The 15397-nt window shown below is 45.6% G+C and overlaps 1 protein-coding gene across 3 annotated transcripts in view; it reads right to left on the bottom strand.

Annotated features, from left to right (window-relative positions):
• LOC115521213 (TLC domain-containing protein 4-like) overlaps positions 1 to 15033 on the bottom strand; it is a 70326-nt gene extending 55293 nt beyond the window's left edge. Inside the window, exon 1 of one of the 3 annotated variants that reach the window (XM_030326266.1) lies at positions 14980 to 15033. The gene's annotated coding sequence lies outside the window, so the exon portion shown is untranslated. Of the gene's footprint in view, positions 1 to 12041; positions 12097 to 14517; positions 14597 to 14979 lie in introns of those variants that run through there. The other 2 variants (XM_030326267.1, XM_030326268.1) reach the window with 2 other exon arrangements.
• Positions 15034 to 15397: the final 364 nt, after the last annotated feature.

The raw sequence follows: 15397 nt of genomic DNA, 5'->3' as shown, positions 1-15397 counted from the left end.
TGACCTCCTGAACATTTCCTTCCATTCGGGGACTTTGGTCTCAGTTCACTGATCTCCTCCAGCCCTGATATCAATCTGAGTGACTTCTTACTATGTAGGAGGCCAAGATTTCCTTAACAACTAAGTCCTTGTTTATCAGAAATGGCACCTCTTCCATGCCACCTCAACCAATCAGGGACCTTTATTGTCCCTTACTCATTGTTTATCTGCCTCAGAAACAGCATTTCAAGTATTCCCCTGTTGACTTTTCCTTCAGGTGTGCTCAGTATTACAACATTCTCAAGACTACTTGACCTCTTTGCTTGTTCCTAATGCATTAGTCCTTTCCTCTGTTTTATTTCCCTCTTTCATCAGCTTAGATCCTAGAGACCATCATTTCAGTAATACTCTTACTAACACCCCACATTCCCTTTCCACTGCCAAGAGCTGGCAAAACTCCAACCCCAGAGCTGCTCAACTATTTACTCAGTGATGAGCCCTAAACAATCAGAGCGCTGTTGGGAAATGTCACATACCCGCAGAGATTGAGGCTGGTGAGTGAGGAATGACAGTGGGATCAAACAACCCTCAAGGCTGCACAGTGCTCCCACGCACTGCCTAGGCCAACCAATCCTTTCCCACTCCACAAATGATTTTCTAAATCATCTCTACTTTTCAAACCTCTAACCATCCACCCCCATTCTTAACAGATAACCCCCATCTGACTTTACACACACACACACACACACACACACACAAATAGAAGCCAACATATGAAAACACTACCTGCACACAAACTACCTGCACCTTCACCCATCTGTCCTTCCACCTCAGGGCAAGCTCTCTAACCCGTGCACTTTGAATCCATCCTTTCTGGCTGCCTTGGGAGTCTTCTGCTCCCCATTACCCTTTATTCTCTGCAACTTGATCTTTCTATTGGCTACTCCCGAGTTAACTCTCAAACTTCTTCAGCTCTTAGGTCAACCCTCACTTCCTCAGAGAAGCCTTCTCCAAGCTCCAGCACCAGATCAGCCCCCCTCCCCTCATCTGCTCTCAGAGTGCCAAGTCCCTCGCCTTTACAGCTGCAATTTATTTTTAAAAATTTGTTTTTAACTTGAGTATAGTTGACACACAATGTTATATTAGTTTATGTGCACAACATAGCAATTCAACAATTCTGTATGTTACAGCAGGCTCACCACAGGCATAGTTACCATCTGTCACCATACGACATTACTGCAGTACCACTGACTATATTCCCTACACCGTGCCCTCCATCCCCGTGACTTATTCCTTAACTGGAAACCTGTGTCTCCCTCTCCCCTTTCCCCATTTTGCCTACTCCCCACCACCCTCCCCTCTAGCAACCATCAGTTTGGTCTCTGTATTTATAGATCTGATTCTATTTGTTTGCTTGTATATTAATCTGTTTTTTTTTAGATTCCACATGAGTGAGATCATATGGTATTTGTCTCTGTCAGATGTAGCTGCAATTTCAATGAATGTCTCCTTCCCCCAGAGAAATGTGAGCCCCATAAAGGTGGGAAACATGGACATTTTCTCCCTCACCACTGCATCCCTATGCCTAGCGCAGGCCTGCCATATAGCATGTGCTCAATAAATGTCTATTAAATAAAATGACAATAACAGATACTCATATTCTTATATGTGCTTTTCATTCTGCTAGTATCTCATCAGCAACAGGTCCCTCATTTTACAGTGTAGTCAGAACATTGGGAAAACCTGAGAACATATTTCCTTCAAAAGGAAAATCACTTCAAATGTCCAAGAGCAAAAAGTACCCATCAATATTTTAAAGTGACCTAATACTGAATAAGTGCTTCAGTCCATTTGTACAGCTGTAACAAAATACCACAGACTGGGTGGCTTATAAACATCAGAAATTTATTACTGCCTACAGTTCTGGAGGCTGGAAGTTTGAGATCAGGGTACCAGTATGGTTTGGTGAGGGCCCTCCTCCAGGTCACAGGCTTCACCTGGCAGAAGGGGCAAGGTGGCTCAAGTGGGGTCTCTTACAAGAGCACTGATCCCATTCATGAGGGCTCCACCCTCATGACCTAATCACTTCCCTAAGACCCTGCTGGCTCATACTACCACCTCCTGGGGGTAGGATTTCAACATATGAATTTGCAGGGTGGGGAGGGGAAAATAAACATTTAGGTCATAGCAGTAGCATATATAGTTTGTCTACCCCAAATTCCTTACAACAAATAGTATGTGTTCAAAGGTTTCATAATAATTATAATCTGCACTGTATTTTCATACTCTTACCAACTACAGAAGTACTTACTGATTTATCTACCATGTCAGTAAGCCTAACATGTGAAAGTGTTTTAAAAGTGTCTACTTGCAAACTATAAGCCATTTTTATGTATGTATGTATGTATGTATGTATGTATTTATTTATTTATTTTTCAACGTTTATTTATTTTTGGGACAGAGAGAGACAGAGCATGAACGGGGGAGGGGCAGAGAGAGAGGGAGACACAGAATCAGAAACAGGCTCCAGGCTCTGAGCCGTCAGCCCAGAGCCCGAAGCGGAGCTCGAACTCACGGACCGCGAGATCGTGACCTGGCTGAAGTCGGACGCTCAACCGACTACGCCACCCAGGCGCCCCACTATAAGCCATTTTTAAATGAACGCATGACTGCAGAAGATGAGACATTTACCAAACCAAACAAAAACTTTTTCAAAAAAGCCATACCAGCACCTCACCTATTCATTCTGGTTTCTGTTTGCATTTACATATGGGTAAATGCTTATCTAAGTGCTTGTGAAATGTTAGTAATTAACGGAGACAATAACACCCCCCCCCCTTAGTAAAAAAATAACTAGCACACTACCCACTTTTGTCTTTTTATTCTTGTAAAAACCATTAAACATCTAATCAAATATGTACAAAGCTCTCAACTAACTACAGTTATACTTTTTGTTTTTTATTGTCATTACTGTTATTTTCATTCTACATCAAAAGCTATATGAAAAAAAGTTAGGAAAACTATGTGCAGAAACATTCCACCTCCTTTCATTTCCTGAGTATCAAGTACCATCAGCATTAGTGTGAAGGTCTACCAGAAGGCAGCTACATAAGAAATCAACCTAACTTCCATAAATCCTCCAATATTCATGGTACTGCTTTTTAAACAGAAGCAATGGGAAGAAAATGAAGACTAAACCAGGAAGGAGTAAGGAACCCTATATTAAAATGATTAAATTACACTCCCTTTCTCAGATATATGATGTTACTTAAGATTTAACAAGGAACTGCTCATGAGGATAAGAAAAGAATTCTCTTGGGGCGCCTGGGTGGCGCAGTCGGTTAAGCGTCCGACTTCAGCCAGGTCACGATCTCGCGGTCCGGGAGTTCGAGCCCCGCGTCGGGCTCTGGGCTGATGGCTCGGAGCCTGGAGCCTGTTTCCGATTCTGTGTCTCCCTCTCTCTCTGCCCCTCCCCCGTTCATGCTCTGTCTCTCTCTGTCCCAAAAAAAATAAAAAAAAATAAAAAAAAAAATTTAAAAAAAAAAGAAAAAGAAAAGAATTCTCTATGGCTCTTCCCTGTCACTTAAGATACTAAACTTTGAATAAGGGTATCCTATATATTTTTCCCATTCCTTCAATCCTTTTTCTTCCAAGAGCATATAACAGAATTCAAATCAAAGAGAAATCGTTCAATTCTCCATGTTACACACCCTGGCAATGGACACCTCCCTGAAATTTTTTTTTGTTTGTTTATAGATTGTCTTAATAACAAAATTTTAAATATTTAAGGTTAAATATTCATACTTTTCTACCTGACCTTTATTTTTCCCACCGTCCTATGTAATAATTACAATCACAGGATGTACAAGCAGGAGGGAGGCTAAAATTCTGTTCCCCAAACTGGCTCTGTAAGAGACCCCCACACTCAGGGGCTGTGGGGTGGCCCCATCTTGCAACAACTTGGAGAACTGTTGTAATAGCTAATTCATATTGCTACAAATCACCTTAGTCCAAGATTTCCCTTTTGTCTCCTTATGCTAGTGCCTTCTAGATCTTTCTCTGACCCTTCTCATTGTTTTTCAAAATTTCATATCCCAGAGCTTCTCCCTGCCCCTCTCACATGTGCTCATACAGTACTTTCTCTGTATGTATTCTTATGCAGACCAGTCAAGAAGATTCTGTAGTCTTCTTTTTAAAGTTTGGTTGTTGTTGGGGGGTTGGGAGGTTGATATTTTTTCACTCAGCCCAGAGTCCCCACCACGACATTCTGGCACAGCAAGGACGGGTGGGTATCTCCTCCTTAACCCCTCCCTGAGAATTCCTGCTCTTTCAAGAAATAATTTCTCTCCTCTGTTTCCCACAGCACTTGATTAGGTCTCCCTTCTATTACAGGTTTTGTTTGTTTGTTTGTTTGTTTTGTTTTGTTTAAGAAGGCTTCATGCCCAGCGCAGAGCCCAATGCGGGGCTTGAACTCACAGCCCTGAGATCAAGACCTAAACTGAGATCAAGAGTCAGAAGCTTAGGGGCACCTGGGTGGCTCAGTCGGTTGAGCAACTGACTTTCACTCAGGTTGTGATCTCACAGTTTGTGAGTTTGAGCCCCATGTCAGGGTCTGTGCTGACAGCTCAGAGTCTGGAGTCTGCTTCAGATTCTGTGCCTCCCTCTCTCTCTGCCCCAACCCACTCACATTCTGTCCCTGTCTCTCTCAAAAATAAATAAGCATTAAAAAAAAAAAAAAAAAAAGAGAAGCTTAACCGACTGGACAATCCAGGTGCCCCTATTACAGGTATTTTCAATTAGGATTTTAATAAAACATTTATTCTTATTTTCCTAACTTATACTCATTTATACTTTTTACATATTCTGGCTACTAACTTAAAAATAAACAAAATGAAATCTAATATAGTTAATCTATGTTGTGTCAACTTTTTAAGTTTTTTGTCTTATTTACATTTTTTTTTATTTCATTTTACACCTACTCTCTGATATGGGATTTGTTTTTTAATGCCTAACAAGAAGTATAAGGGAGTGACAATTGAAAAAAGGTCACCTTCCCCAGCTGTCCCTTCTATTCTGCCCCAATCCACCATAGAATTCTCCCCTTAGAAATTCAGTTCACTTTCTAGGGCCTTAAGCCTGAGAGCACAGATGGCACATTTTATTTACTTGGTAAATGTTTCCTAGCATCTCAACCCACTTAAAAGTTTATTGTAAAGAAGTTTTTGTTTTTCAAACCTAAGAGCTCCAATGGTAGCCATTAGCTTTTGGTTAAACCAGAATGCCTTAAACCAAGAGACAACAGTAATTGGAAGATCACACAAATACAGTACGTGGCACAAATAATAAGGGGTTGAAAATGTGTACAATTGGAGGTGTCACCTTTAAGGAAATCAACATTTCAAATACAACAAACACACTCTCCTAGTCTTAGAAGAGGTTAGCGTGTGAGGAGCCCTACAGCTGAAGCAGGTGGTGTCATGTCACCTGGGGGACTCAGGAAGAGGAATGAGGTTCTGCAGCCAACCTCTACCCAACTTTGGATGTCCTGATTTCCCTGCAATTCCCTTTCTGGAAGGGAGCCTCTTGGCTTGGGATATCTCTTGGGTTCCTGCCAACACTGTGAAATCAAGGAAAAGCTGGACAGAGCAAGATTTTTCAAAATATGTTTTGTTCCTTTTCTAAAGGAATCACTGCCAAGCAAGCTGGGAAATCAGAACCTAAGGAGAGAGGGAGGTCCGTCCCACCTTCAAATTGTTGATCCAACTCCCCCTGAGAGAGTCTCTGGGATGCAGGGAAGTGGCTGAGGTAGAACAAAGCCTGCCTGCCTTCTATGTTTCTCTCTGTTCGCCTGCTCTATACAGGAATCAGAGACAATATTAACTGCATTAGAGGAGCTGAAGAACAATTGAGCAAATCTCCCACCTGTTGAGTCTTAAAATGCATTTCATTCAACTAGAGAGAGACCTAGAATCAAATCCTAGTCCCAGGATTTATCAAGTTGCCATGGACAAGAAGAATATGACCTTTCTAACTTGCAAGTCTGATGAAAGGGAGTAAGAACGCCTACAGTGCAAGAGGGTTGTCTGGCTTACATGAGATGAAATCAATGCACCAGGCACAGTGCTCGGCACATGTAGCTACTTGTGATAATTCCTCAGTAGTGTGACATTGCCACCCCTGTCACCCAGAAGTGGAGTTTATGTCTCTGCCCCCATGAATCTGGGCTGACCTTGCCATCTGCTGACACGCAATCGGTAGGAGAGAGGCTATGAGGTTTCTGAAGCATAGGTAGGCCTCAAAAGACCTTGCAGCATCTGCCTTTTGCTCTCTTGAGCACTGCTCTAAACCTGCCATGTGAAGAAACCGGTCTAGTCTATTGGAGCATGAGACCACCTGGAGAACCAAGACGCCCAGCTGATAGACAACACTCAGTACGGGCTCCCAGCCTCGCTGGCAAGCCTGTTTCCATCTTCCAGCCCAGTGGACCCTCCAGCTGAATACTGCCATACGAATGAGCCTAGAAGTGGCAGGGTAACTGCCTGGCCACCCACAGAGTCACGACAAATAAGAAATCATTGTTGTAAACCACTAGGTTCCGGGGGTGGTTATTCAGGAATACATCAAAACACCACTCAATAAAGGATAGCACTTATTATCACCACCTTTTCCTAACCAAGAAATGTTACACCCATCTCTCAAATATTACCAAGTCACAGCGGGATAGATATTTGGTATCTGAAGCTGTGTCATCGTTTCCCTCTCCTTTTTCACCTTTGGTTTAGGAGCCCGGCAGCTTACCTTCACCTCTAATCTGATTGGGCGGTGTAGTGGCTTAAATGAGAAGACAGGCAAGGAGTTTCTAAATTTTCTAGGTGAATTTTCATGCTGGTCCCTAAGGGTCACTTAACACCCTTACTAAGGTACTTTGAGAGCGGTTTCTCTTCTGACCTCTTCCCATAGATTGCCTTTGCCAAATGCACTGTTTCCCAATACATGTGGCACTTAGCAGCCTGATTCAGTATCTGGTTTGACACTTAATCAGGCAGCCAAAAAAATCTGAACACACAGACACGTTTCTCTGAAACACTTCACAAGCTAAGAGGTGATGTGCAAATCAGTCACACGTTGCTCTGGGTGACCTCAAGGTTAACACTGACAAACATACAAACCTCACGTTTAACTTTAGGGTAAGTCCTGTTAAAGTACCTCAGCTTGACGGACAGACTTGGTAACAAAGAACTGTCCTGGGACGATGTTCTGAGGCAAGACTTAAGTGAATGTGGTCATGGAAACGCAGACCCAGGTGGCTCATGAGAGTGGAACTTTCCCAGCTTCACAAAACAGGGTCACACTGCCCCAATCTGTAGACCTCTGAGTCTTGCTAATACTCTCCCATGCTACCACCTAGTAATAACTGAAAGCTTGGAGATGCTCTCAAGATTTCTTGGAATGATGGCTCTGGGCCTTCTCACTTGCGGAGCTCCTCAGTGTCAACACATACCATCCTTCCTGCATGGACCAACTGCAGACTTGGGCATGTGTGTTTTTAAGAGGAAAATATTTTGTTCATTGTTACAGTCCCAATACATTAATGCCATTTAAACATAATCCTCACTTCTGGGAGGTGGGTGAGGGGCAGGGGTTAAAAAGGTGATGGGGATAGAGAAGCGCGCTTGTCGTGATGAGCACTGGGTGATGTACAGAAGCGCTGAATCAGTGAATTGCACACCTGAAACTAACATTATACTGTATGTCAACTGGAATTTAAATAGAAACTATAACAATGGGGGCGTCTGGGTGGCTCAGTCATTTGGGCATCTGACTTCGGTTCAGGTCCTGATCTCATGGTTTGTGAGTTCGAACCCCATGTTGGGCTCTGTGCTGACAGCTCAGAGCCTGGAGCCTCCTGCTTCGGATTCTCTGTCTCCCCCTCTCTCTGCCCCTCCCCCACTTATGCTCTGTCTCTATCTCTCAATAATGAATAAACTTTAAAAAAAAATTAAAAAAAAACTATAACAATAAATATCCTCACTTCTTGCTTTGTAAGTTGCAAGGCTAGTAATCTTAGGGAAATGGGTTCTAATCACAGAAATTCCACTAAGATTATATATCCTGTACTACCTTGTAGAAAACATGGTCTAAGAATAATACCAGATTGCTACTTTCATTGGTACTCCTAAAGCTCTCTCTGGATTAAACCCATGAACTTACCCCTCACCCTAATGACTCTTACTGAGGAGGGCCAAGGTATGTTACCCCTCGCTAGCAAGGAGGAACAGGACATGAAATGGCATCTTGAAGCAAGGTCACTAGGTTTTGTACGACATTGGGGACATTGTTGAGAATGCTGGCCATTGCATATGCAGTGTTTTCTTGCTGAAAATCCAAAGAAGTTTCTCTCACCTCCCAGAATCAGGAATAGATGGATTTCTCCAATTTGGTTTCTCTTCCGGACACCTTAAACCTTGCTGTGGGCTGTTTGTCTCTTCTCCTAGGCTGCTGCAAAGCCTACAGCCAGAACTTGAAGGTACCCTTACAACCTCACTCATAACTCCATTTTCTTTTGGCTTATTTTTCTTTCTCATCCTAAATCTACTGTATCTTGTCATATTGTATGGATCTTTGTAAGCCATCCCAGATCACTTTTGGAACAAGGTAGGGTATAAATAAAACTAAAGGCATTATGGGGTGCCTGGGTGGCTCAGTCGGTTAAGCGTCCAACATCGGCTCAGGTCATGATCTCGCGGTTTGTGAGTTCGAGCCCCGCGTCGGGCTCTGTGCTGACAACTCAGAGCCTAGAGCCTGCTTCGGATTCTGTGTCTCCTTCTCTCTCTCTCTCTCTGCCCCTCCCCCACTTGTGCTCTCTATCAAAAATAAATAAAATGTAAAAAAAAAAATTAAAAAAAAAACTAAAGGAATTATAACCAGTGTTTATGCCTAGCCCCCCCCCCCCCTACTTCAGATGGGGAGCTCCTGGAAGCAAGGGCTGTGCATTGCCCCACTATGTGTCTAGCACTCTACTTTTACAGCTGAATGAATATTTGGGGAACTAAATGGTAGAATATGTAAATTTTGATAGCACTGTGTTAACTAGATTATAAAATGAGCAGTATACTGATGATTTCATCTTTTATCATCCAAACAAATGCACAGATGTGTGAAAGGATGCATGTCCAAGGGTGTTTAATACAGCATTCGAAGAAACCCTAAGGTCCAATGATGGGGAAATGATTATACTGGCACAGCCACACCATCACAGCTTACACAGACATTCAAATGCACAAGATGATATAGAAGGGCATTCACCATTCACTATGGAGTGGGGGGGGGGGGGGAACAAAAGCAGGCTGTGAAATAATACATATTTCATAAATACCTAACTGGATTATTTTGGCATTTGTAGAGAAGAAGGGCTGTGCCCCCAAATTGCTACCTGGCTGTGTTTGGGAGTCAAACCAGAGGAGACAGCAGGTGGAGAAAGGGGAAAGTGTGAACTGTCATTCTCTTCAGTGTTGGCTGTTTTAATGGTTTTTCTTTTTCTTTCTTTTTTAAATGAGCAAGTTTCGCTTTTGTCATTTAAAAATAAAGAACACTGCAGAAAACATGTAGCGACTTGAGGTGTTTTTTTTTTTATTTTTTTTTTTTAACGTTTATTTATTTTTGAGACAGAGAGAGAGACAGAGCATGAACGGGGGAGGGTCAGAGAGAGGGAGACACAGAATCTGAAACAGGCTCCAGGCTCTGAGCTGTCAGCACGGAGACCGACGCGGGGCTTGAACTCAGGAACCGCGAGATCGTGACCTGAGTCGAAGTCGGCCGCTTAACCGACTGAGCCACCCAGGCGCCCCGCGACCTTAGGTTTTAAAGCATTCGCCAATCCTCAAGATGCCTAACGTCTCGAGGTTTTGGTTAGGAGATCCTAAGCTGGGATACTCCCAACCAGCTGCCCTTCAGTCCAGGCAGCCAGGCCTCCCAGGTGGGCAACTTGGTTCCCCCCCCTTACAGCCTTCATCCCACCCTGGGTTCCTCCACTAAGCAGGTAGGAAATTGGACTGTTTCCTGACATTCACACACGGTTTTAAAATTTGAAAAGGCAACGAATCTTTCTCAATTAGCATACAGCCGAAGTCTTTACAAGTCCTTAAAATAGCAGGTAATAAATTAGAAAACATTTAAATTCTTTAACTGTCTCAATGTTTTTGCACGTATTAGAGCAAAACATGTTAATTGAGCAAGACCAGTTTGGGGAATTGTGTCCCTAAAATGTTAACACTTTGTAAAGGAGGATGGGGGGTTAATTGTTCTAAAGTTTTCCCTGAATGAAAATTCCTTCTTCCCCATCGCACCAAATAAATATATACCAAATAGAAGTTTTCTCTGTCTTCAAAATGTAATTTTGAAAGGTATTTTTAAGCCTATTTGGAGAAAGTAATTAAATTAACTTGACCAAGATAGATTCTCCATGTCCCCAAAATGTAAAAATTAAATCAAAACCAATGTATTAACTCATCAATGTACAGTTATTTCTAGGGTGGCCATGACGGGATATGGTGGTGACCAACACAACACAGGCCAGAATCCAACCACGGGACTCTATGCAAATAGTCAGGTGGACACCGCTAAGTCCAGAGCTTGGTGGTAACAGCGGAGAAAGCATTAGATATATATACCAGACAGCTGAGGAGAAGTAAAGCCACACACTGAAAACATATCAACTGAGGTAAGAAAATCAAACAAAGCAAGGATGAGTCAAAGGGAGTCTCCACCTAGGTCAGAATATGGATGATGAAAACAAGCAAATAAGGAGGCAACCAGAGTGAACCCTGACCCCGTGCACGTTTTCTTCTGTGCTCTGTTGTGCTTGCCCACTGGTGATGGTGTCAGGTGGAGGAGGCAGGTGGTAAGTGTTATGAAAAGGCGATCAAAGGCGTGCAGATACACTGCCCCTCATTAACTCCAGGCCACAGATCCTGAAAATTAGCTCAAGGATGCTGCATACTGCCTCACCTATTTCTCCAAGAAGCTTTTTTGGCAATCCCAAAGCCTATGGATGATGATTCCAGTTTGATTGTAGATCTTGAACTAGAGGTCTAAGGAAGCTTTGATAACCTAACCCTTTTACACAAGGTAATGAGAGTACTTTTCCATTTCTCTGGGAGGCAAGCAGCTAATTTCCTAATGAGTTTGATCAGCACATGGAGTTTTGAAACAACACACTGCACTGACTTCTTCTGTAAGAACTTCTCAAAGCTGTGAGGAAAGTTATGAGCCTACACTTCGCACTATGAGCCCCTCTGCTCCCTATCCAGCTGATGAAAGTGGACGTGGCCTAAATCCACCAGCCAATTTGTTTTGGATCCATTTGTCCTCTTCACCTACAGAGAAAAATCTGCTCTAAAGACACTGTTTTCAAATTCAAGTTTACTCCTTCCACGCTACCTTTTCCCTCAAAACCATTTTGCTTTGAAGTGGATACAATTGATAGAAAGTCCCCTTTGGCACCTGTCCATCCAGGTGCGTTCACTAATGTGAGTCCTGCATGAATGAGCATACCAGATGGGCTCCCACACTCCCACCTGTCCCATGTGGACCAACAGGGGTCCAGATTTCCCGATCAACTCTGTGCTCCCCTCCACCTCCTCCAGCATCTCCAACCCAAATGCAACCTGTTTATCCATCCATTAGGCAAATGGTTTCCTGACAATGGACTCTGATCCACTAATAGATGATGAGTTTTTCAGAACACTGAATAGGAACAGAAGCATAGAAACAGAAACCAGAATGCAGTACACAAGAGAGTACATATTGTTTCATGAAACTGGTTTCAGACTCACACATACTTACTTCTGTCCTGGGTCGCAGTGCAAAACCCATTCTGTACTGTGTTGTAATCCAAAAACGTTTGAAACACTGCTATAGACAAGCCTTTGTCCCTCTAGTGAGACTCCCCCCCCACCCCACCCCTTGCTATCCGTCCCACTGCTCAGCAACTCTCTTCCTCATGCTGGCTCAAGCTCTGAACTGACTTCCAGCTGTCTTCTTTACCCGCTGTTTTCACAAACCTTGGCCTTTTACAATGATTCACAAGCTCCTTCTCATGTAGCCACAGGATTGCCTTCTCCTGGAACAGACCAATGTTCTGAGAAAAAAACAAAAAATCCTTTGCTATTCCTGCCTTCTTTTCAGGTCTGGGATCTGCTTGCAGAACATCCAACTGTCTCCCTATGAATAACAAACCTCAGAGCAGTAGGACTCCATTTCTTTGTGTGCTACCTTTCATCTCCAACAAGAAAAAACCACCACCAAAGTCACTCTCACAATACCTCAGATTTTCTTACAAAATGAACCTTGCTTTCCTGATGTAATGCATTCTCTGGTGTCATACGTTCAGTGCCTGGTAGCAATGGCAGGTGAATATAGCTCATCTCGAGTGGTGAGTTAAAGTCTGGTTCCCATCCTTGAGAACAGATGGTTACTCCACCTCCATAGTGCTATCTTCTTCCACTCACAAGACAAATGGAAGGAGGGAGAGCACAGCAAGGTGGCTCCACGCGTGTGGTGGCATCCTTTCCTCTCTCAAGGACGAGAGCACAAGCTGTCCGGCACAGTTCCACCACCCCCTCCTGCCCTCCCTTGTCCAACCGCCCACAATTCTCGCCCAGACAATTAATTCATTATCTTCCTCCACAGAAAAAACTAGTTTGCTGTATCTTCGTGTACACTGTTCAGTTTACTTTTTTCTGCCAAAACGACTACCCTACTTTTTAACCTTCCAAGAGATATCAAAGCTAAAAGGAGCCTTAATGTGTAGGATATGGGACACTGATCTGAGAAGAAGGGGGTGGGGAGACATGGAGGTCTGAAGTTTTCTGCTCAGTTTCTTCTCAGACTTGGAAGGCCAGCTTGGAGGGAGAAACATAAGAGCTGGGTGGGCCTCTTTTAGAGCACCAGGGGAGGGGAGGGCTGCACTAGACTCAGAATGGCAAGAAACACTCTCTGAGGGTAAGGGAGAGAAGGAGAGGTCACACCTAGGGCATATTCTAGAATTTGCCTGGAAGCTCCACTACTCCCTTTCTGTAGCCCGACTTCTTTCCCACTTCCCAGTCGGGATTCCAGGGCCCCTTTACTACCTCTCTGGTTGCTGGGATGGCCCTCCATCCCCTCCCAAGTCGCCACTTCCTCCTCCCAACTCCGTTGCTGGGAATGCTCTCAACCAGTGTAGCTCGGAGTTACGTTTCTGATAGCTCCCTGCTCCCAAGGCCTCCGTCTCCCTTGGTAATCAAATCAACCTCTCTCCATGGAGGTTTCAAAAAAGCAAGGAAAAGATAAGCCAACTCTTGCACCATACCCCCAGGGTCTTTGAGAAGACCCAGCTTCTTTGGGTTACCTTCAGCTTCTTGACCTTCAGCTTCCTAGGCACCTCCAAGTGTACACAGCTTTAGCTGCAAAGAGCCTTTATTCTTTCCAACAAGGTCAAGAAGGCTTAGACTGAAATGCGTGGGCATAGAAAGCTCATAGTGTAAACAATTATGACCTGAGCGGCTGGATGCCAGGTGCCCAGCTCCAGCAGGTAAAACTCATAGGAGATCACACAGCAAGGATCCCAACGCTGGAGGGAGGTATTGCAGCAAAAGGAATTGCAGGGGCAGGAAGAAAAGAAGCACTCTCCAAATACATTCTCCGGATCATCTGATGATGGCACAGGAGCAGGGAGGTGGTAAGTCATCCGAAGTCCACCGCTCCCCATGCCATTCTTTCCAATTTTCTAGCACGGCAGGGGGCCACGTGTCTAATTCAGTTTCATCCCTCCAATTTAAGGAAAAGATTAACACGGGGAAAAAATTCTCTACTTCACACGTAAAAGGAAACTGGGATTCTGTCATGTTACCTTCACTGGCTCCACAAAGACGAAGCTGCATTCTAGCCTATACCATGTGCCCAGACGGCAGTATCTTTCTTAACACACACAAAATCCAAGATCCATTTGTCTCAACTCCGCTTACGACTGAGCGAAGATTTCACCAAAATGACGGTTTCTTCCTGCTTCACATGTCAACTCCTAACATCCACACAAACTCTTCCATCTTGTCCCCAAACTGGTATCAGATTCATTTCAACCTGGTCACAGATCACTCTTTAAGAACAATTTTATAATTTCACATTAAAATGTGAACTAAACTAACACTCAGATGTGTACTAAAAAAAAAAAAAAAAAAAAAGAATACTGGCTAGCAACAGTGAGCCTTTCTTTAATGAACTTTGACAACTCAAAGTACTTTCACAGAGGGTTTCCCACCCTCTTGGGCTGTAGGAAAATGCTAGCATTAGGGATCCCATTTCAAGGCTGGGTAAACCGAGGTTCTCAGTTCAATAAACTTGAGGGGGTTACAATGGTAGAGCTGTAAACAGAACCCAGCCCCTTTCCCACTAGACCCTACTGCGTGAGGTGGCTAAAAATGGGACCCACTTGGGAACTACAAGGGTGAATAAAAGCTTGTTTTATTTAGTAGAGGGGAGGTGGGAGAGGGGGAGACTTACCCACTTGATGCACCAGACTATGTACCGGCCTCTAACAAGAAAGCTTTCCCTGGCTGCCCCCACGCACCCATCCCTTTGAGCTGAGACCCGAGAGGCACCGCCGGGCAGACCCCGCAGCACGAATCGCGCACACCGGGGGCGGGGGCGGGACGCGGAGCGCCCGGGCGGCGCGGGGCCGCGGGCCCCGGGACACCCGCCAGCGCCCCGAGCGGCGCCCGAGCCCGCGGGGCCGGGAAGATGCTGCGCGGCCGCACACACCTGCTGCAGCCCGCCCGGGCGCCCCTGGCCGCCTCCCGCGCTCGGGACGCCCACCCAGCTCCGGGCGCCGGAGCCCGCGGCCGCGCTAGGCCGGGGGCGGGAAGCCGCGGCGCCCCTGCCCGGGGACTGCGCTCGGCGGCGCGGGGGAGCCGCGGGGCAAAGCGAGCCCGCCCTTTTCCCCGAACCCCCTCCAAAAAGCGTCACCTGTGCCGGGTCCCGGGGCGACTAGCGCGCGGGCGGCGGCTGCACCGGGCCGGGGAGGGCGGCGGGTGGTCACGGGCGCCTGGTCAGCCGGCCCGGCCCGAGGGCTGGCGCCGGCCAGAGCCGCCCCTCGAGATGCTCGGCGGGAGCCAGGGGAGCCGCGGGCCCCGGGCCGCTTGGAGGAGCAGTCACACGGAGGCTACAGCTACCGCCGCGGCCGCCGCGCCCGCCCGGACTGCGGGCTCGGGTTACCGCAGAGCGGCTTCTTAAAGGGGCCGCGACGGCTCCGGCTCCGGCTCCGGCTCCAGCTCCCGCTCCGGCTCGTGGCGGCTCCGACCCGCGGCCAAAGGGGGCGGGGCCCCGAGGCCAGCTGTGGGGCCGACCTTCGGGAGCTGGGACGTGGGTCCCGGAAAGGGCTCGG

The sequence above is a fragment of the Lynx canadensis genome, chromosome C1, assembly GCF_007474595.2.
Source record: "Lynx canadensis isolate LIC74 chromosome C1, mLynCan4.pri.v2, whole genome shotgun sequence".
In the NCBI taxonomy this organism is placed as follows: Eukaryota; Metazoa; Chordata; class Mammalia; order Carnivora; family Felidae; genus Lynx; species Lynx canadensis.
This window is presented reverse-complemented; position numbering and strand designations above follow the sequence as displayed.